This window comes from Sorex araneus, chromosome 1 (assembly GCF_027595985.1).
Source record: "Sorex araneus isolate mSorAra2 chromosome 1, mSorAra2.pri, whole genome shotgun sequence".
Lineage (NCBI taxonomy): Eukaryota > Metazoa > Chordata > Mammalia > Eulipotyphla > Soricidae > Sorex > Sorex araneus.
Genome location: NC_073302.1, coordinates 407,358,009 through 407,381,110, shown reverse-complemented (window position 1 = coordinate 407,381,110; position 23,102 = coordinate 407,358,009). Strand labels below are relative to the sequence as shown.

General features: G+C 38.9%; 1 protein-coding gene across 31 annotated transcripts in view; it reads left to right on the top strand.

Annotated features, from left to right (window-relative positions):
• NRCAM (neuronal cell adhesion molecule) overlaps nucleotides 1-23,102 on the top strand; it is a 314,513-nt gene that overhangs the window by 131,872 nt on the left and 159,539 nt on the right. For all 31 annotated transcript variants that reach the window (XR_008627059.1, XM_055119016.1, XM_055119103.1 and 28 more), the window contains one exon: nucleotides 21,552-21,624. The gene's annotated coding sequence lies outside the window, so the exon portion shown is untranslated. The remainder of the gene's footprint in view (nucleotides 1-21,551; nucleotides 21,625-23,102) is intronic.

Below are 23,102 nucleotides of genomic sequence, written 5' to 3'. Positions count from 1 at the left end.
AATATTTTGCCTATGGACTGGAGTGATAGCATAGCAGGTAAGGCGTTTGCCTTGCACGTGGCTGACACGAATTCAATTCCTCTGTCCCTCTTGGAGAGCCTGGCAAGCTACCGAGACTATCCACCTCCCCCCTGCAGGGCAGAGCCTGGCAAGCTACCCATGGTGTATTCGATATGCCAAAAACAGTAACAACAAGTCTCACAATGGAGACGTTACTGGTGCCCGCTCCAGCAAATAGATGAACAGTGGGATGACAGTGCTACGACAGTGCTACAGTGCATTTTGCCTATAGTTGTGCCTTTTTGCCAAATTTCCACATCACCCCATTTTCCCCTCTTCTCCAGTAATCACTAATTAATTTTTGAGTCTCAGTGTTTATATCTATTTTATATAGTGGATCAATTTGCTCTCCCTATTACTTTATGTCTTCTTAACATAGCTATCTAATGAAAATACCAGTACACATTATTATTGTTATTATTATTGTTATGATTTTGAAATAGAAAGGTTTATTGGAAAGCAGAAGGGAAAAACAAGGAAACTCCCTAAGGAGGGATTTAGTTCTATTCTAAATAGCACATTTTTAAAAAATAGTACTTATCATGGACCAGCGGGACGCTGGTGGTATCTCGAGCAGGAGCCGATATCAGCGCAAGACCTTTGGTTCCAGAAACTGCTTGCAGACACTCTACTAGACTATCAACTAAGCCAGAGCCCCACGCCGGCTGATGACGGGAAATAATCATCCTCTTCGGTTTTTTTCCCTTTGTCAGACAGCGTGGCGATTACTAAACAGGCGTGATCTCGGTGGCGCGGGGCAAGGGGGAAAAAGAAAAGTTATGTAACAAACAGCAGGACTTAATATCTCTATAATCTTAGCAATGGAGAACTATCAAATGCCTCATTGGCAATAGGACTGTCTTTTTCTTTTTGGGGGGAAACCCCAGCAACGGTAGTGAGTTGTGTGTTGAAACATGGAATGTAATCGAGATAAGCGTAAATGAAGTGAAACTTATCACGTACAAGGGTAGGGACTAGGGAGGTGGGAGGGGGTGGCAGATATACTGGGGGGGTTGGTGGTGGAGGATGGGCACTGGTGAGGGGAGGGGTGTTTGAATAGTGTATAACTGACATAATCCTGAGAACTTTGTAACCCTCCACTTGGTGATTCAATAAAAAAAAAAATAGTACTTATGTACCAATAATATGTAGTTCACAATCATAATAATAACCAACATGTAAAGTTTTCATAGCTTGAATAGATAAGTATGAATGACATTGGATATTAGAGAAATCTAAAAGAGAAGCAAATAGATAAGGGAAAAACAAACAAAAAAACAGGCTTTTTTTTTTTTACACCACTAAATCTCACATTAAGTTAATTGAAATAAATAGTCTCTAATCTGCTATGAAAGACAAAGATTGTAGGAGCCACAAAACAGGTTCTGAGGCTGACATAAACACATCAGCCTCAAGTGTCCTTTAGAAAAGGACCTTCAGATGACCAGATAGGAATGCTGAAAAGTTATTTCCACTTAACACCGGATCAAGAAACCAGGGATTTTATAGCACCCTTCCATTTACCCCTCAAAAGAGTTTTTCTCTTAAAAGATACTAACCAAGTGGCAAGCTGTGGTGTGTTTTACTGAATAATTTTGAGCAACTTAGTGGATTTTTTTCTTGCTTCCAGAGAGCTAGGAGGAAATGTTTAACCCCTCATTGTATTGCCACAAAGCTAGGCTGATCGCTTCTGATTGGTTGTGAGATCTTTGGACCATTTTACTGCACTAGGTCCAGCCATGGCAGGGTTCAGTTGTCTGTCTTTTATGTACAGGAATGGACACTTTAAGACTTTCTTTTTGCAACTGGGAGAAATGGGAAACCGTAGAGTAACTCTGGAAGATAATAGCTATGCTTGCTGCTGTACAGAGAGAGGGAGTGATGTTTATCTGCTCACCAGGACCAATTGATTTTTGTAATCCCTCTCAGGTGTTTCACTGTAATGATTTGTTTAAAGTTGGAGTCAAACTCAGAATTGTATTACAATTGTAAGGGCTTGTCTGCAGCTTTGTTCTCTAGACATTGATTTGATTTTATTTCTTGTGCTGATTTGATTAGTGGAGCTTGAATTTCAAAATGAGTTTAGTTTATACAGCTTGTTAAACACTAGACAAGAGACCTGGTCTGAAAGATGACCAGTGGATTTAATTCCAGTATTTTCAGTAGTCAAAAGGGAGCAGTTTAAATAAAAATAAAAATGTTAGTAGGTTTATGGTTTAAGATAATAAACAGAGTACATTAACGTGTCATTTCAGTGTATTCTCATACTGTCTGTAGAGATATTATTTCTCACTATTCTCATGGGCCAGTTTTACTATTACCCTAGTCATAGTTACTCGACAGGTCTTGAATTCCTTTATGTGCTGCATTTGTATTATGTTTCATTATATTTCAATGTAATACTTTATGTATACAATGTATACCTAAACTTTCTCATTTACCTTTCTGATTAAAAAAGAGCATTTTTATTGTTCTTTCTACATATGAAACTATGAAACTTTCTACATATGAAACTTACCCTATTTTTTGGTATTAATGCTGTTTTTTAGAATTTGGTGGTAAGAAGGATAAAAAGACTTGGATTAGGATTAGACTTTAAAAAAATTTTTTCCCACTTTAAACACTATGGTTTACAAAGTTGTTCACGATGATTTATTACAGGCATTCAGTATCCAACAGCAGTCCCACCACCACTGTCACCTTCCCTTCATCATTGTCTCCACTTTCCAACCACCCCTCATGCCTGCCCTTGTAGCAGGTCCACAGTAACTTGTTTTATATTGCTTGTTACCACTAAATGGCTAATAAAATATCAAAAGACATTTCCATAGAAGAAAATTTGTGGGAAAAAAAATTGTATCTCAGTGTGGGGGCGTTAAGTCCTTGTTTACTAAGCTGTTGTTGCAAGTTAAGCCTTCTGTGTTAATTTTTTGTTGGTTGAGGTTGATTGACTTCTGTGTTACATCCCATCTAATATGGTGTGCCCCTACCAGGATATCAGTGTTGTAGACTTTGAAGATGTTGCTCCTGAAATTCCATAATATTTAAGTGAGATGTCCAGCCAGAGGTATGGTGGCAGCGGTTTTGGGGCATCGTCATGGCTGCTGTGGCTTCCAGAAGGGAAACCTTCCTACAGGGAGGTGGCAGGAGTCACCCCCCAAAAAAAACCCATGTACCCGAAATTTTTGGCAGATTAGGTTCTCTGTGGAACTCAGTGCTGATTCGGTGGAGTCTGGCAGGAGGAATGGCGGTAGCTTTGGGTGTGGAAGTGGTTTCTGGGGTTTGGTGTGGCGGGAGCAAGCCCATCGCCTTCCTGAGTTTATATCAGAGGCTCATTTTTAAAATGTCTTGATTGGAATTGTTAGCTTGGGCTCATGAAATAGCTTTAAAGGCTACCTGCAAATTACATTCAGTGTCTCTCAAGTTTTGAACCTTGTGAAATGTACATGATGTCTTACATCTTTGAAAACAGCCCAAAGAAAATCCTTTCCTGACTTTTATTAAAGTTTGTCATAAAGCAAGTATCTTGAAAGACTGCTGTTTTCCTACAACAGTTTTTCTTCTGTTCATATCTTCCCTTGACAATAAGAAGATAACATAATAGAATCATAAAAATAGCTTACATTTATATGTTTTCTGGTTTACATGATCTAGATCCTAGCTTTTTAATTTTTTTCTTTTTTGGTCACACCTGGCAATGCTCAGGGGTTACTCCTGGATTGGGCACTCAGGAATTACTCCAGGCAGTGCTCGGGGGGATCATATGGTATGCTGGAAAATGAACTCAGGTTGGCTATGTGCAAGGCAAATGCCCTACCAGCTATACTATCGCTCCAGTCCCAATCCTAGCTTCTTGTATTATAGATTGTGACCTATATTTTATTTATTTATTCATATATTGAATCACCATGTAGAAAGTTACAAAGCTTTCAGGCTTAAGTCTCAGTTACACAATGCTTGAACACCCATCCCTTCACTAGTACACATATTCTACCACCAAGAACCACAGTAAACCTCCGCCCACCCCCCAGCCCCCAGCCCGCTTCTGTAGCTGATAAATTTCACTTTACTTTCTCTTTACTTTGATTACATTCAATATTTCAACAAAGAACTCACTATTATTGTTTGGAGTTTTTCCCCCCAAAGTCGGACCTGATGGAAAGGAAGCATTTGATCATTTGTTTTCCATTGCTGAGAATGAAGAGATATGAGGTTGTGTGGCCACAATAGCGGCTGCGAGGTTTTGGATTTCTGTATTTTAGTATTTTAGTAAATAAGTTCAGAGAAATTTCTGTCAGAAGTTGCACCGTTGCTAGCTCGTACCTCTTTGCTACTTTATATTCCACATATGAGTGTAATCTTTCTATGTCTGTCTCTTTCTTTCTGACTCATTTCACTCAACATGATACTTTCCATGTTGATCCACTTATATGCAAATTTCATGACTTCATCTTTTCTAACAGCTGCATAGTATTCCATTGTGTAGATGTACCAAAGTTTCTTTAACCGGTCATCTGTTTTTGGGCACTACGTTTTTTTTTCCCGGATTGTGGCTATTGTAAACAATGCTGCAATGAACATAGAAATGCAAATGTCATTTCTACTATACCTTTTTGCCTCTCTGGGGTATATTCCCAGGAGTGGTATTGCTGGGAATATAATTGCTGGGAGCTCAATTTCTAATTTTTTGAGAATCATCCATATTGTTTTCCAAAAGGGCTGAACAAGTTGGCATTCCTACCAGCAGTGAAGAAGAGTCCCTTTCTCCCCATATCCGCACCAACACTGGTGACCTACATTTTAAAGTTACATTGAGGGCAATATAACTTAAAATCTTGTTTTAAAATAAATTTCTTCATAATTTATTATCAATGAATGTTTATATACCAATTTTATGTATCTGCATCCCTGGAACTGCTTACAAATTTCTCAGGCAAAGAGGAGTTCTGGGTAGAAAAAGTTCAATAGGCCCTGATCTAGTATGATCTTTTTAACAATTCTCTCTAGATAGGGTTGATTTTATTATTCCTGTTTAAAGAATGAGAAGAGTGAGATTCAGCAAGATTTGATAATGTAGGATCAGGAATGTCGCTCAGAGGTAGATCATCTGCCTTACGTATATGAGTGTGTGAGGCCCTGAATTCCTTACAAATCCCTTACAATACCCTTACAATCCCCCCCCCCAAAAAAAAAGAAAAAAAGGAAAGAAAGTAAAAGAGTTTCAGTGTTTATCCCAAACTGCCCAACTGGAAATATGCTGAGCTTAATTCTGAATCAGACGTTTGTACCAGCACTCTTCAAAAACACTGTGTTAGCAGCAGTGTGCTTGATATGTACTTTAATGATCAGACTATTTGAACTGTCGTTTCACAGGAAGGCGGCTTTGGCAACAGCTGGTGTTAGGTAGGTTAAAAATAAAATCAAAGCCATGGTTGGAAAGTGGAATAATCGAGAGAGAGAGAGAAAGAGAGAGAGGAAAGGGAGACAAGATACCAAAATAACCGAGTTATATTTAACTGATGTAGAAGAAACAGAGTGATGTTAAAATAATTAAGTGACGGAACATGATTCAGGAGGTTCGTGCTTGCTTCCTTTCCTTTTTTAAATCAAATAAAGTTTCTATCTCTTCAGTGCTGCATTTTCCTGTGCCTGGTTTTGTTTTAAGAAATTAGCAGTGCCTTTTCTCCACAAGTCACGGGTAATTACAAATAGGAATCTCAAGCATCTTTTCCAAACTTGATTTTTATTATTCATTTCCTGACAGTAAACTCCCAAGTTTGTAACTCTTCTATTTTAATTATGTAGGGTTTAGGTTTCATGTTTACAGTTTACATTAATTATATTTGGAATAGTATTTACTGCTACTGTTGACAAGTTGTATTCACCTGCCATGCCTGCTATCTTTTCATTTTGCATTTTCTTTTTTTATTTGGGGCCACACACAGCAATGCTCATGGATTATTCCTCTACCCTGTGCTCAGGGATGCTTGGGGCTCTAGGGACAGTATCTGATGGTGCTGGTGATTAAACTGGGGTTGGTAGTGTATGCAAGACAAGTCCTTACCCTCTATACTAACTCTCTGGCCCTAACTCTTCATTGTGATCTAATAGTTTCATTCTACCATGCCAATGTACTTGTCTTTGATTTTTATGACTTCCCTCTGATAGTCATGGTTTTCTCCCATTGTTCTCAAGTAATCTCCTTATGTATATTGTTTGTTATCATGCTTATCTTGGCCCTACAAGTCAAGTAAAAATGGAACTGCTTTTCAAGCCTTGCCCCAAATGAAATCCTTACTACCTTGTCATTAGTATGAATAAAGCTATTAGAAATATAATAGGAGTTAAGGTACCTGCCTTGCATGTGGCTGACCCATGATTCGTCCCTGGCATGGCATATGGCCCCCTACCCTCCCACAAGCACTGCCAGAAGTAGCCCCTAATCACAACTGTGATACAAAAATGAAAAATGCACTCTTTCTGCCTCCTCCTTTAGTATTCTGCAGTGTAGCACTGTCATTCTGTTGTTCATCTATTTGCTCAAGTGGGCACCAGTAACATCTCCATTGTGAGACTTGTTGTTACTGTTTTTGGCATATCGAATACACCATGGGTAGCTTGCCAGGCTCTGCCATGCAGGCAGTATACTCTTGGTAGCTTGCCAGGCTCTCTGAGAGGGACAGAGGAATCAAACCTGGGTCTGCAGCATGCAAGGCAAATGCCCTACCTGCTGTGCTATCGCTCCCTTAGTATTCAGTGTTAGTAATTGAAAAGTCCTTGTTACCTGTAGATACCTTTGGTCACTTATGCTAGATCTGTTATCCTGATAGGTATGAGATTCTACAAAAATAGTATAGAACAATAGCTCTCTGGAGCTATTTTTTTACATTGATTTTGTTTCATCATTAGTGTATGTATAGATTTTTTTACACATAAGTGATTATCTTAAGATGAACATTTATAAGTTTTTACTGTTGAAGATTATAAAAGCTAATTAAAAATGGTTAATAAACCAAACAGTTATCTGGGTTATAATAAAAAATTCTAATGACTAAAGATTTTGATAATGGCTACAGTCATGAAATTTTATGTGAATCTCTCTCTCCCCTGCCCCCTGAGTAAATAAATAACTGTATATCTCTTATGTAGTCTTTCTATATGCCTGTGTTTGCTGAAATAGATCTTGTGTTTAGTTTTTGGTTTTGGGGCCACACCAGCAGTGCTCAAGGCTTATTCAGTGCTCTGCATTCAGGGATTACTCCTGGTGGCCTTGGGGGACCATATGGAATGCTGGAGATAGAACCTGGATTAGCTGCATGCAAGGAAAGAACTACCCTCTGTATTATCATTCTGGCCCCAATTTAGCTTAACATTACCAGGTCATTTTTTTGTTTGTTTGTTTGTTTTTGTTTTATTACTTTATCTGTTTATTTTTTTTAAGAAATATTTTATTGAACCACCGTGAAAACAAAAAAAATACAAAGCTTTCAGGTTTAAGTCACAGTCAAATACTGATTAAACCACCATCCCTTCACCAGTGCACCCGTTCCACCACCAAGAACCCCGATACACCCCCCTCCCACCCCTCCCCCCATCTAAGTAGCTGATGATATTCCCATTATTCTCTCTATATATTGAGTACATTTCATATTTCCATACAGAACTCACTATTGTTGATTGGAAATTTTCCCCCAACAATCAGGCCTGCTGAATAAGCATCATCTAATAATTTCTCTTCCTTGGTAAAGGTGAAGACTTTGAGTCCGCGCGGCCGCGGCCGCGCGGTTTTGGGTTTCTAATATTTAGGCTCAGTTCGCAGTCAAAATGCATGGCTGCAAGAATCTGCTCTGGTGCCAAAATGGGTTAGGAGACCTCAGGATCACAGTCAGTAGGCGGGAGGCTCTGCTTCTCGTGCCGCGGCTCTTGGTTCATCTCTGGGCGGAAGGCGCGCCGGGAACACCTCCCCTCCCAGGATCACCTACAGGCTACGTCACTAAAGAAAGTCCTACCTCCTGGTGGAGGGGTCTTAGAGGGTGGCTCTCACCGCGTGGCTGCTGCCGCTGCCGCCATTTTCGCTCAGAAAAATGGGGTGGAGAGGGAAAAAAATCCCTTCCCGGGCTGCACGAGGTTGTAGTTCAGTTCGCAGTCAAAATGCATGGCTGCAAGAATCTGCTCAACATTACCAGGTCATTTTGTGCAATTAATTCCTCAATTAGAGGATACTTGATATTCTCTATTAATTTTTGTTCTATGCGCTGGGATAATGGTGTGAATAATGCAGACAAAAATCTTCATTCTCAAGAAATCTTCCTTTTTAGTGCAGGAAACAATAAACAAGATGAATCAAGAAAATACAGTGCTGTTAAACAGTTTTATTATGGTTTCGAGTAATAGCAGGAAAAGGAAGGAATTGAGTATTGGTTGCCATTTCACATAGGGCAGCCACAGATGGTCTCATCAGGAAGGCAACCTGAAGAAAACCTTGAAAGAGATGAGGGAGCAAGCAGTGTAGATACTTAGAGGTACTGTAGGCCTAGGTTAAAGTTTTTATTTTCTAGAACAGAATCATGTAAGCTGTCCCTACATGAATGGCTCTGGAGAGTATCACAGTGAGTGAAGTTAGGAAATAGTGAATGATCTCTCTCATATATGGGGTATAAAGAAACATAGTAGGGGAAAAACAAATGCCCAAAGGCACTTGAAAGCAGAACTGGTCTTTAATTGGAAGCTTGTCACTGCAGGGAGTATGGAAGGGTTAGGATGGGGTGGGGAGCGGGTGATCCTAGAATAATGGTGGAAGGAAGCAGACACTCAAGTAGTGGCCGGGTGTGGTGCTGGAATGTTTTATGCATGAAACCCTGCCATTCTTGGTATTGTAAATCATGGTGGGGAAAATAACATTTAAAAATTAAATTAAAAAAATAACAAGGTAAGGTCGAGATGACAAACAAGGGACCAAAATGAATAAACTTTTGGGATCCACAAAAAAAAAACCTTTTCCTAGAGGACAAGAGGTAACTTTTTGGCTGTTATTACCCAAAATTGGCAGTCTCTTACCATCGTGCCTGGCTGTCTTCACTGGGGCCCCTTGGAGGGGGGCAGGTTGAGTTTCCCCTCCCTTCTCTGAGCAGACCTGGCAGCTGAAGACCTCCGGAACCCAGCCAAAGCCATGCTCAAGGCCCCTCTCCACACGTTCAGATGAGCCTCACGTATGAAGGAACTGGCAGAGAAACCCAAGTGTACGGGACCCAGGGCTGAGATCTCCAAGCCTGCTCAGACCAGGACTGGGCCTCCTCCACCCAGATCCCCCATTTTCCAGTAGCGTGGCAGCCACACCTACAAGCTGTTTCTGGAAGCTGTGTAATCTCATCAATGGCCAAGATCCAGAGACTACAAAACAAAGCTCCCGGAAGTGCGCAGCTGCATTTGCGGCTATGGACCCCGTATAGCCTAGTTCTCCCTCTCAGAGAACCTGGCAAGGTACAGAGAGCGTCCTGCCCACACGGCAGAGCCTGGCAAGCTCTCCATGGCGTATTCAATATGCCAAATACAGTAACAATGATGGGTCTCATTCCCCTTACCCTGAAAGAGCCTTCAGTGCAGCACCACTGGGAAGAATGAGTAAAGAGAAGCTGCTAAAATTTCAGGGCTAGGATGAATGGAGACATTACTGGTGCCTGCTCAATCAAACTAATGATCAAGAGGATGACAGTGATACAGTGATTACCCAAAATTAAGAAGAGAAATAATTCTATATTTATAGAGTGGAAATTCTAGTTATTAACTCTGCAAACTAAAAGGTGATAAACACAAAGACAGAAAGTGAGAAACTACCCAAGGACCCAGAGAAATCACCTTTGTGATTCAGGGAACACTCTGGTTTATCTACCTCCTTAGCTCTTGGTCCTAAAGTTGCCAGGAGCTTCTAGTAGTTCCTTCTATGAGTTTGGTGGGATGATATGTTTTCCTCCTTTTCTCAGGAGGGTCATTTTTGCTATCTTCCCTTGAGGTATTGATTTAGCCTTTGCCACTGACTTCCTAGAGGAGGAAGCCTGGTGCTTGAATGCCGCCACCTCTTTCCTGTTCAGCGAAGCCAAGTGTCTGTCCCTGTTGGGTTTTGGCAGTTGGACCCAGGACTTAAGGTGCCTGGTACTTTGTGCCTGATTGTATGGTTGCACTGGCTAAAGAGTTCAAAAAGTGTTGCATGTTATACAAGCAGGAGTTGCATGTTATACAAGCAGGAGTGAAAATCATATTTGATTTCTATGGGTGTAAGAACATGGGAAAAGACACAGTTTACTTCAAAAATGTTTTCGTGTATACTGGCGAGACATAATGCAAAGTGCAAGTGGATAATGAAGAAGTTACTGAAAAATGAAGCTGTTTTTACAGCACATTCATGGGCATGCTGTAAAGGGTTCAGAGGGGCAATAGGAGCTTGGTGCAATTTTGAGCACTTTTTTTTTGGAAAAAGGTAGATTTCAGGGTGGGAGGCAGGTGAGCAAAACTAGTTTAGGAATGTCTGATTATAAACTTTAATTCAGTGTCTGGTGAGGAGTGGCAGGTATCTTCACTGAGAGTTCCAGGAAGTCTATTGTCATGTGTGTTTTGGGAGAGTGGTTTACATGCTGACTTAAGTACTTACAAAAGTGACCTACCTTGGCCTTTTGTGAAATGGCTTGGTGAGAGAACCATTGTTATTGACAGGAGGGTTTGAAAAGGAAGGCTTTAACAACAAGACAAACTTTGTTGGGGTGTGAGTTACTTGAAAGAAGAAAACACAGCTGCATGAAGAAGGATGTGGCTAATGGAAAACAGCAAAATTCTTCCCATGTCCCATCCCCAGGGCTCAAGCCCCTCAAGTCTGCTGGGTTACAGTGGAGTAGACTTCTCCTGTTGAAAGACCCTTTTGCATGAAGGAGAATGGGCCTTCCCGAGAATAGGACTTCCTAAGCAAGATGTTCCACTTTGACATATGAATTTTTGGGACTGTGGTCAATCAAAGGTCCGTGTGTTATAAGAAATTTTGACCACTTCGTAACAAGATATAGAAGAATAAAAATTGAGGATTATTAGAAACCTCACTCCTGGAAGAGCCCTTATCGGGAAAACCCTTTTTTACAGAGTTCTATAACATGTGAGTCCCCTTCCTCCCTTGGAACCTCCAACCAGTCCCCTGTCCTATACCTTAGGTCAGGGTAGTACTGCAGCACTGTCATCCCATTGTCCATCAGGGTCCTTGCCCCAGTTTTGCACACTGGCTTCAGATTCCTCTTTTCTATATAAATCCTTACCCCTCTCCAACTAATCTATTGCTAATTTGATTACTTGACCAGCCAAAGAGAGGAAGGAATTTTAGTCTTACTGTCAGTGGTCTTTCTATTTATTTCCCTTTGTTCTACTCCTCAGTGCAGTCAGTTTTGTCCTTTAAAATGGAAGTCGGATCATATCACTTTTCTTCTTAGAACTGCTCAAGGGATCCCCTTTTCACATATCATGAAGGCCAAAAACCTTGGCAATGAAGTGCCTAGTATCTAATACTCATTTCCAGCCTTTCCTTTTTATCCTACTCTCTTCTCTAGTGCTTACCCTACTTCAGTTACCTCTACTTCCTTGCTGTTCTCAAACAAAATAAACTTCCACTTCAGGCCCTTTTATTTTCCTGTAATTCTCACCATACCTGAAAAATCCTCCTCCCAGCCCCTTCCAGTGGCCCTTACGTTTGCCTCTCTCAAATTTGTACTTAAATAATTTCTTCCCAAGAAGCATTCATTTCTCTAAATGCAAGTCCTCCACAAAATGGTATTCTCACCATTTTACATATTTTATTTTTTTCTATCCTAAAATACTATAGCTATTTACTTTTATTTTGCCTAGCTACTAGTAAATATTAAACAATTACATTTACTTCTTATTAATACTTGCAGACATTTGGATAAACACAGTAAGATATATAGATTCCAAAATGTAGTTTTCCATGCTCCCATGGCAAGACTGCTGGGCTTCTACCATAAATCCCAGACTAGGTCCTCAGGCCAATTCAGTTTATCCTTCCCCCTGGGGGTCCTGTCTTTTACATCATAATAATTTAAATGAAGACCATACTTGTATGCTTTCTAGATTGTCCCATTTAAATGACAGGGTAGCTTTGCTGCTCAACCTGGGTCGATACAAGGCCCGTAGTGTGACCACCCTTTGTGGGATGTTAGGAGCTATAGCAACCAAAGTCTGAGTCAAGTAATTATGATGGATGCCCAGGAGTATTTCAGAGTCAATCAGTCAATATACCAGAGATATATTTCAGAGTCAGTCAACTCCCAAATATATTAGGAGCATAGCATTAACAGTCTTTCAGTGTTTAAGCAAAGAAACATTGCTCATAGTAAAATATGAAAGGTTATAGGGAAATACAAAAGCAAGTAATTCACTGGGCTGGAGCGATAGCACAGCAGGTAGGGCATTTGCCTTGTATGCGGCCGACCTAGGTTTGATTCCTCTGTCCCTCTCAGAGAGCCCGGCAAGCTACCAAGAGTATCCCGCCCACACAGCAAAGCCTAGCAAGCTACCCGTGGTGTATTCAATGTGCCAAAAACAGTAACAACAAGTCTCACAATGGAGACATTACTGGTGCCTGCTCGAACAAGTCGATGAATAACAGGATGACAGTGATGCAGTGATACCGTGATTCTACTAGAATAGAAATTTCTATTTTTCTTCTGTTTTCTTCTCGGCTATTTCCAGCACTGGCTGGTGTACATTTGCAAATAAGTTAGTGGATTGTAAAAACTTAACTGGAGAAGGGGAAGTAGTTTTCTCTAAAAGCAATGAAAGTCTGGGAATCTGTCTCTTTGACTCTGTCTCTGTTCTGTCTCTGCCTGCCTGCCTGCCTGTCTGTGTCTGTCTGTCTGTCTGTCTGTCTCTCTCTCTCTCTCTCTCTCACACACACACACACACACACACAAACACACACTCTTAAAAACAAAAGTTTGGTATCTGTGCAGCCCATGTCTGACAGGCAGGTTTCCTGGGTGTATCAGCTAGTTGATATGGAAAGAAAGGGCCTGGATGCCTCCAATGCCATGCTTTAATGCAAATAATGCCTGGAATAGCAATGAGAAGAATGAGAAGGAAAAGGGAGTTGGAAATTGGAAATAGCTGTTTTGCTTCCAACATAATGATTTTCAAAGCCAGGACATTGAATAGGAAATAAATTAACAAAAACTCTGTTTCTGAAAATGCAGACTTAATTTCCATTCTGATCTGTGCAGTTTTTCAAGCTCAGTGATCCAAGTTCAGAGGGCACTTGTATTACCATAGACCTTGCTTTGTTAATTCACCTCAGACTAAATCTTTGAATTTTTTCTTCTCACCATGGGGGTCAAATGACAATAAAACTAAGCTATCATAACGGCAGCAACATTTATACAGCATTTAGACAATTCCTAAATGAATTATCCTCAGAGACCTGAAGGAATAGGTCATGATTATTAACCCCATTTTGTACTCATAAAGGAAGTAATTGGCCTAATGTCACCTGCTAAGTTAGTGAATTCATCATTTGATTGCTTTATTTAGAAATAATAGTTTATTTAGTACAGGTCATGTTGCATTAAAGGTGACCTCTTTTTAAGGAGATAGCTTTGTATTTGGACTTAGTGACCTAGAAATAATAGACTTTCAGATTTCTTTAAGATCAGGACTTTTGACTCCAACACTGGGAACCTGATTTAAGGAACTGAGATTGCCTTTGACATTAACCAGGATTTGGCCCCTCTGCTCTCATACTACTTTGGATAAATCTGGAATGGTAGGCTTACATGTGAATGGGGGGCTTCCCAAATCTTGAAATCATTTTATTTTGTGTCTGTTACTTTTAAAACTTTGTTTCAGCTTACTCCTTTTCCTTCCAAAGAAGTATCCGTGAAAAGACCTTAAATTCTGTGTAATGAGCATGACAACAACTTATAAGTTGTGAGGAAAAATGAAAATGAGAGATCCTGTAGTCTGCCTCTTCATCCACCCAATATTTGATAAGCTCATTTTTGTTTGTTTGGGCTTATTTGTTTGGGGACTCTAGCCAGCAGTACTTAAGCATCCTCCTGGCTCAGCACTTAGTCATCATTTTTTGAATGGCTTGAGAGACCGTGTGGGGTACCAGGGATTGAACCTGGCTCAGCAGCATGCAAGGCCAGTGCCCTGCCTGCTGTACTGTTGCTGTGCCCCAGTTATACTTTTCATTTATGAATGTTTTCCTTCCTTCCTTTTGTGGAAATGTATTCATTCTTCCTTATTGTTCCTAAATCTACATTTTTGTTACTGTTACTTTTTTATGATTCGATATAATATTTATGATATCTGCTAAGAATGTGAATGACTGGAATCAGTGGACAATTTAATTTTGTTTTTAATATATTGAAATATCAGAGGAATTTTGCACATAAAATTTCAAGATGTTTTTGTGCTCAAGTGTATTGAAATTGATCGAACCGAAGTGGAAATTGATAGCACAATATGTTAAGTTTTAAGTTAAGTCCAATTAAACTTTTAAATTAAGATACTTACGAGGGAAGTAATAAATCTTTAAAATGTGATGGCAGTAGAATCCTCTACAAATAATCCATAGTTTCCATTACTTATAACACCAAGGAGGATTTTTTATATTTATAATAAAATGTTTCAGATGCATCTATTAAAGAAGTATTACGATTCAATACATTTCACTCTTCATTAAAAAATATTTTAGGTAATACTATTTCAACATGTTAAAGTTTATGGTGTTGATGTAAAAATTTACCACACTTTGCTACATTGTCTTTATGTCACACCTCTAGTCCTGTTTTTAAGGAAATTTAAGCAAAAGAAAAAAAACCCAAATTGAAAGCTCTAAATTGTATAGACAACAATTTGTTGAAAAGGCAAAACATAAATATCATGTGTGTTAAATCCATACAACTTTTGTGAATTTTGAATCTGGAATCTACTTACTGTATTGTTCAGATTTCAGATTATCTTACTATAGTTGAAATGTGTTTCCTGTCCCAGAATTTGAAATGCAAAAACATCTGTCACCTACTTACTTACTATTTATTTTACTACAGAAATTAAAATAGTGAGTGTGTTGCTGACCTAGTGACACAGAGGGGAATTTTTCTTATTACCATATATATCTGCTCTTAGCACAGAGCATTATGCCAGTCAGATATTTTCTTTTAACAGTTTATAATAGCAATACTAAATATATTTAAAGGAATAAGTGTTGTATGTATGCTCTATTCCTTACATTATAAAATATTAGTAATATTAGTGCAATATGTAATTAATGCTTCATTGTCTAAGTAATATTTTGTGAAGTTTTTTTTTTCACTTCTTTGATCAAATAATTCCACTGTGTTTTTCTATCAAGTATCCACTTTAAATAGTATATATCCAGGTATGGAATCTTGATTTACTAGCCTTGCAATTTCTTTCTTTATTTTTTTTTTTGGTGAGCGTGGACTGGGGATGGTGGGTACCATGATGGGCATACAGGCAACTCCTCTGAGTAACCAAATTAGCCTTGCAATTTCAGGTGCCTTGCTTTGAATCAAATTGCACTTTTTTAGTAGTCTATATAAGAGACTTTCAATCAACTAAAGAATTTAAAATCGAAGCATCATTTATACTATAACTGGTAATAACTCTTTGAAATGTTAAATACCTCCTTTCATCAGAAAGCTTCAAAAGGTTTTACTTATTTTTGTAACTATATGAATTCACTTTTAGTTCTTGCCTTTGCTTCCAGTTGGTAGTTATAACATTGTTAGAGCCGTCGTAATTCTATTTCTGATCAATCTCTCCTCTCCCATGGCAGCCTCATTAAGATACACTAATGGCACCTAATTGCCCTGAATGTAGTGACTGAAAGACCTACAGGGCTTTGCTTAACCAGCCTGCTTTCCAGCCTTACTGGGACCGTTGTCCCCTTTCCTGTGCTCTGCTCAGACCATTTTTTCAGGAGCCCAATCTCCAAGCATCAATGGCTTCTTTCTTTTAGTTTTTAACTTTAGGGGCCACACCTAGTAGAGTTCAAAGGCAATTCTCGGCTCAGTGCCTTGTTGGAGGTCACTTCCGATGGTGCTTAGGGGACTGTGGTTCTGGGATCAAACTAAGGGCTCCTGAATGCTAAGCATGTGCACAGCATTTGAACTCATCTCTTCAAACATCGCCAAGTCAGGCAAAGTATGATTCACTTTGCTTTACTGATAGGCTTCCCATTAGAATGGATCCTTGGCCAGCTCCCTCCCCAACTTTTGAGAGATAAATATCATGAAGTTGATCTCAAGACTTGACAAGTTTACTCTCTTGCATGAGTAGATGAATCATGGTGCTAAACTTGGGGCCAGAATTGAAGACCCCGTATCCTCAGAACCCCCAACCACGTACCCGGAAGTGGGATCCTCTGGGTACTGTCTAATAAAGGCACTAGTTGGAGAATCTGATTGATATTAGACTGTATCATTGTGTTTCATAGACTGCTGAAAGGTTGGGTGGGAGGAGTTGGGATTCAAGATGACTTTGGCTTTTTGCCATGTTAAACTGAATTAGGCTGCTGGATGACAGGCATACCCTAGAGAAACCAAAGATAAATGCCAATTTTAATAGGGCTGTTTGTTTATTCGTTTCTCTCCAGTTAATAAATATGAATGGACTTCAAATTTAATTCAACAATCATGTCAAAAGGAAGTTTCAAAGGCAGGAAAGACAGAAAACATTCAGGTTCCCTCTGTGATTTTGGTAATATAAAAGTTTTTAGACCAAAGATTGAAAGTAAGCTTGTAAATTGCTGTCATTTTATACTAGTAAAGAAAAAAACAGTCTTGCATGCTATATAAATACATAATAGTTCAGGTATATAAAAAGATTATTAAATATCATGTTTTCAAGTGTTATGTGGTGAGAAGTGTTTATCATATATATTTATTATTAAGAGTGTAAACAAAAATAATTATCACAGTAGAAAACAAATGATTTGAGGGACAAATTCTTGATAATTTTATGGAGCCTACCCTTTGCAATATTATCAATTAGCCTCACAGGAACCAAAGAATAAATAATTTTATGTTCTCACAGCTGTGCCAGAAGTATAAATTAAATGAATTTTTGAGCATTTTTGCTTGCTGATAGTTTTTATATAATAGTGTTGCAATAGCAGATTTTTTTGTATTGAACATTATCAATTCTTATTTTAAAACCAGCAAAACAATATCATGGAAAATTATTATATCAGTCAATAGTTTGGATTATTTCAGAGAAATTAGGAAGTACATTATTTTATTTTTCCTTAAGTGATTAAACAAAGTATTTTTAATTATTCAATGTTTATATTATGCTTATACACTGTTGAATTATTTTTATGGCAATTTTGTATGTGTACACAGTGCGTGCATTCTTACATCTTTCACATAAATATTATTCATCATTTTTGAAACCAAATTTTAAATTACGTGAGATCTCATCTTGACCTCTTAATTTAGGGCTGGTTTTATTTAATCAGAAAGTTTGTATTTTATTTAAGAAAAGAAATTATTACTTTGTTATTGGAAAAATATTCGTTAGCAGTGATATATTGCCCTATTCTGTCCACCCAAATGTGTTTCAAAGTGATGAAAACCCATTGACACAGTTGTCAAAGCAAGAGTAATGGCCGCAACAAAAATTCATTCCCTAGAAATGTTTGGGATAATTGCAAACATGGTAGTGCAATTAATACATAGTCTTTTGGTGGTCCTTGCAGAAGGTGGAGGGGTTTAAATAGTCACAAAGGTTAAAAATGTGGCTTGTCCTATCAATAACACACGTAAGCAAGGATTAGGTATTCTCAAACATTGCCTATGGGAATTGGGACCTATGCAACATTAGCTGTGCATCCTTTTCAGGGTATTTTACCCACAATTGAATTACAATCCTGGGTAAATTATTCAGGACCAGAGAAAGAGAATAAAGGTTGGTTCCAGCCCCCAGCACATGTCCCCCAAGCATTACTAAGTGCAGCTCTGGAGGCCTGTCTGAGCCCAGCGCTGCTGGGGTGGCCCTGGAAGCCTCCGACTCTGAAGGACCTGAGCAGGCTGCACCCTGTCGTCCCTGCATCCAGTCTCTGGCCCAGTTAGCTGAGAGTTGCGCAGATGTCCTTTGAGTGCTTCTTAGGAGAGCTTCCTCCCCAAAGATTCGAATTTATCAAAAGAACCACTTTCCTTTCTAAATATATCTCCTACACCATACTGAGTTATGTTTTTATATTTGCTGCCTTTGTGAAACATTATTATTATTATTATTAATCATTATTATTATTTGGCTAAAACTGGCAGTGCTCAGGGCTTACTCCGGCTCTGCAGTCAGGGATCACTCCCGGCAGGTTCAGAAGTCTGTACATAGTGCTAAATCAGTTGCATGCAAGACAAGTGCCCTACCCACTGTACTGATCTGGCGGATTGCAAAACATTATTGATGAAACAAAGACTTGGCCAAAGGGTGTGGAAATGATAGCACTTGAATCCCTGAAAGCTGGAAACCATAGTGCAAGGGGAGGTGTAGCTGAGGCCAGCTCCGGACTGTTCCCCACTGACAGCTCCTGAGTTCTCTCCATTTGCCTACTTCCTGCAAGTTTTGACTCTGTATCTCTAATTTCTTGTGGTTTCTTTCCTGATTCATCTTGGGAGTTGTTAAATGGGTGCTGGTTGAAGAAATTACTTCTAGAAGCCAAAAATCTTGTTTATTATTACTGAAACATCCTCATAATGGTCTCTCTTTCTAATCTCTACCCTCCATTGTTGTCATTTAAATTCAGACTCATAACATTATTTTGGGCTGGAGCAATAGCACAGTGGTAGGGCGTTCGCCTTGCACGAGGTCAACCCAGGTTCAATTCCTCCGCCCCTCACGGAGAGCTGGCAAGCCACCGAGAGTATCTCCTCCACTCAGCAGAGCCTGGCAAGCTATCCGTGGTGTATTTGATATGCCCAAAACAGTAACACCAAGTCTCAAAATGCAGACATTACTGGTGCCCACTTGAGCAAATTGATGAGCAACGGGATGACAGTGACAGTGACAGTGACCATTATTTTATGACTAAAGGCCTTTTTACAGAATGGAAAATTAACCCCCAATGAAAGTAGAGATAAGGACCAGGAGGATTGCTCCCTGACTTGGAAACCAACCTCCATGCTGGGGGAAAAGGCAGCTTAGATAGAGAAGGGGCCACCAAGTAAAGGATGCTTGTAGGCCTGCTCAGGATGGGAGATGCGTGTTGAAAGTAGACTATAGACTGAACACGATGGCCACTTAATACCTGCATTGCAAATCACAACACCCAAAAGGAGAGAGAGAGTAAAAGGGAATGTGCTTGCCACTGAGGCAGTGGAGAGAGGAGATGGGGGGAAGGATACTGGGAACATAGGTGGTGGAGAATGGGCACTGGTGGAGGGATGGGTACTTGATCATTGTATGACTAAAATGTGAGTGTGAAAATTTGTAAGTCTGTAACTGTACCTCACGGTGATTCATTAAAAAATAAAAAAAATTAAAAATTAAAGAATAAATAAAAGGCCTTGGTACTCTTGTCCCAGATATCCTCCACTCTTTACCATACCCGCTTTCCCCACTACCTATCACTGCACCTTTAACATCATTGCTATACTAGTGGGGGCATTACCACTACCACTTGGTCATTACCTACTACTTTGCCTCTTACCTTCTCTTGGAATGCTTCTCCCATGCACTAGTAACTTTCAATTCAAGTGTTGTATTCTATGGAATTGGTTCTTTGACATACCCTTGTAGAAAATTAGTTGTTTCTTCTGGGACCTCAACAGAGCTCTATAAATATAGCTCTATAAATACTATGTTTTGTGGTGGTTTGAGTCCACCTCCCTCCTGCATAATTGTAGATTAATATTCCTTGTAGTAGAAAACATGTCTTATATTTCATTCATTTTTACTTATAGATTTATAATTTCAAATAACAATAAAATTTTAAATTAGTTGAATTTTTATTGTAAACACAGATTAAAAATTGATAACCACTTTTTATATACTTCTAGAGACATTTTTAGCAGTAGGGACTAAAAGATAAGAAAAGAAATTCCTTATTAGTCAGAAATCAGCCTCAGTTTCAAGGAAGATTCAGTCACCCACACAAGATTAACATTTTGTCCTCCTAAAATAAGATTGCATCAGATACAATAATCTGATGCATGGTTTTGCATGTAATTAAGATAATGATTTTTTCCAGTTTAATATAGAAAATATTTGTAATGCTTGCTAAAGTCAAACAATGATTATTACATATACTTTAAAGTATTATTAATAGATTTATACTTTGATTCATAGCTATTGCAATTTTTGAATGCAGCCATGAGTTAATGAATTGGCACTTGTTTCTCTTCTGAAAGTTTTTTCAGAGAATAGTAGTATGTTTTCTCTTTCCAAAAATCTGAAGTCCAAAAAGCACAAATCCTCCCTTAGAAAACAGTGAACAGCTCTGAACTGGTAGTCTTAACAAGAACCCTAATGTTCTCAGCTCGGATTATCTCACTCTGTCCTGTGTCTTTTTTTTCTGGTTCTGGCTGATTCTCAGCTGCAGTGTTTGCAGAGGAATCACTGAGGTTAAGGAGAAAAGAGTCGTTGATGCTCAAGCCTGGGAACTGCCCGTAGATGAACCCTGTCACGGTCTGGATGGACTTGCCCAGTTTTGACACTGCTGTGACCCCTTTATGACTGACCCTCCCTGAAAATTAGGAGTGTATCACACATAGTGTAAAGAATTTTTACCCTAGGGGCTGGAAAGAGAATACAGGGGATAAGCACATGCTTTGTATCTAGATGGCCCTCTTTGGTCCCCAGCACTACTTGATCCCTGGAGCATCATAAGGTATAGCTCTCACAGCCTCTGAGCACCACTATGGTGGTTCCAATAATCCCCACACTGCAGGGCCCCAGCAGCTGTGCATCCCGATGCCTTCATTCAGAACTGCTGCCAGGGCAGGCCGAGAGTCTCTGGGAGGGGCCCTCAGTCTCATGGGCACTACTTGAGGCTCCCCAAAACGGGCACAAAAATAAAAACAAAGATTCCTACTCTACTAAATACAAGTTTGAAATGAAAATAGAATGATAATGTTAGTAAGCTCACAGTACAAATTATTTTTAACTGCACAGTCTACGTGTATTACCTTATGCTCCCTAGTTCCCTAACTGAAGGTAGGAAGTAGACAAGACAGGACACTTTGGGCTAGGATCCTTTAAGGACATCCACCAGACTCACCTCTCAACTGTCACTTTTGATTGAAATCAGCAAATATATGTTTTGGCAAATCTATTCCTAATTTGTCTTTCCTTGTAGAGCTCCCATGTAATTGCATTTCTCATCAGGGAATTAGTTGAAGTTTTATGTATTGACAGTTGGCTGTGATTGATGACGATTGTCTTGTTAATATTTTCTCCTGTGCTTAAACCCACAGAGCAAAGCTAAGGAGACTTTCCAGTTTAAAGAATTAAAAGGAAGAACAACTTTGGATAAGAAGGTCTTCAAAGGTAGGAGTTTATCTGTTCCATGGTCTCAATTAGTAGTTTAGGAAGAAAATTAGTCAGTAGCATGGTATCATCTTGTACTACTCTTGCTATATTTAATAGCAGTCAAGAGAATATGACAGAAGACAGGGATGAAGAATATTGATGCAAATACATTAATTATATTGCTTGTCAAAAAGGATGAATCAAATACACAAAGAAGAAAACCGGTCTTCTTCATGTTCTTTCTAGTAATAAGATTTTATTCTTTTGTTTTACCAAAGCCTGCGTCATAGAGCTCAGAAAATGGAATAAAATCATTGCTAGTGAACAATACATTTTTGGAGTAATGAAAGATTTTAAATTATAGGAAATATTTTATAAGAAAATTTCTTTCAATTAATCATATATCAAAAATCTCCACAGAAGATACCATCTATACGTGATTTTTCTTGTCTCACAATGAACTGTACATAATGTAAAAGTCTTTTGGGGGAATTTAAATATTACTTTGTTACATGCTTTCTGTTTTTGAATTCTTTTTTTACTCCTCACTTCCCACCCTCACTGCCCACCCCATTCCCGTTTATGACATTTAGAATTATCAGCTCGACAATGGATTCTGCCAGGCCTGTGAAGTTTTCTGAAAGGCTGTTTATTATAGTATTGAACTCTATGAAAAATATCTTTCTTGGAGATCTGAAGAACAGTTCAAGGAACTGTATCTCAACCAATAGTGACTTCCTTAAGGAATTTATGAGAACATGATTGTTCAGACATTTAATCTTTTCCCTCTTAGGTTTCATCTAGCAAATAAGAAGTTCTCATTGAGTGTGTTAAGAGAAACTTGTATACAAGATTTTGAGACAGTGACTTACTTAGAGCATATTGTTCTGGTATTTTGGGGGAGGGAATGGAGGCATACCAGTGTTACTCAGGGTTTGTTCCTGGTTCAGTTCTCTGGGAACCATATAGCAAATTCCCTACCTGCCATCCCAGTATTCTTAAGTTCATTTACTAAAGTGTTGTTTTGCATTTAAGAGAAAATGATCCATGCCACAGTTAAATTTGCTTCTATTTGTGTTGCATTGAACCTGACTTCAGCAGTTCTTAACAGTTCTTACATCAAAAATTCCCAAGCCAGTAGCATGGAAACTAAGTATATTATTTTGTGAATTGAATAGTACACAGTTTTCTTTTTCTGCTTGAAGAGATCTTAAAAGGTGAAAATTAGTGAAAAACCAGCATGAATGCCGAGTTAGGTCATTCTGACTGAAACCAAAGAGCTTGAATTGTGTGTAAACAGTTTCTTAATAGAAAATTCTTCTAATGTAAAATTACTTATTTTATAAAATTCTAATATACCTATTCAAGTCTTCTTCAACAAGACTCTGGATTTCATAAAATAAATAAAACCTATTAAGTAGGACAATGTAAGAGTAAGCGCCATCCATTCCATCAGGGCTGTTGGAAGTCTGTCTTTAGCAGATCACAATGGTTAG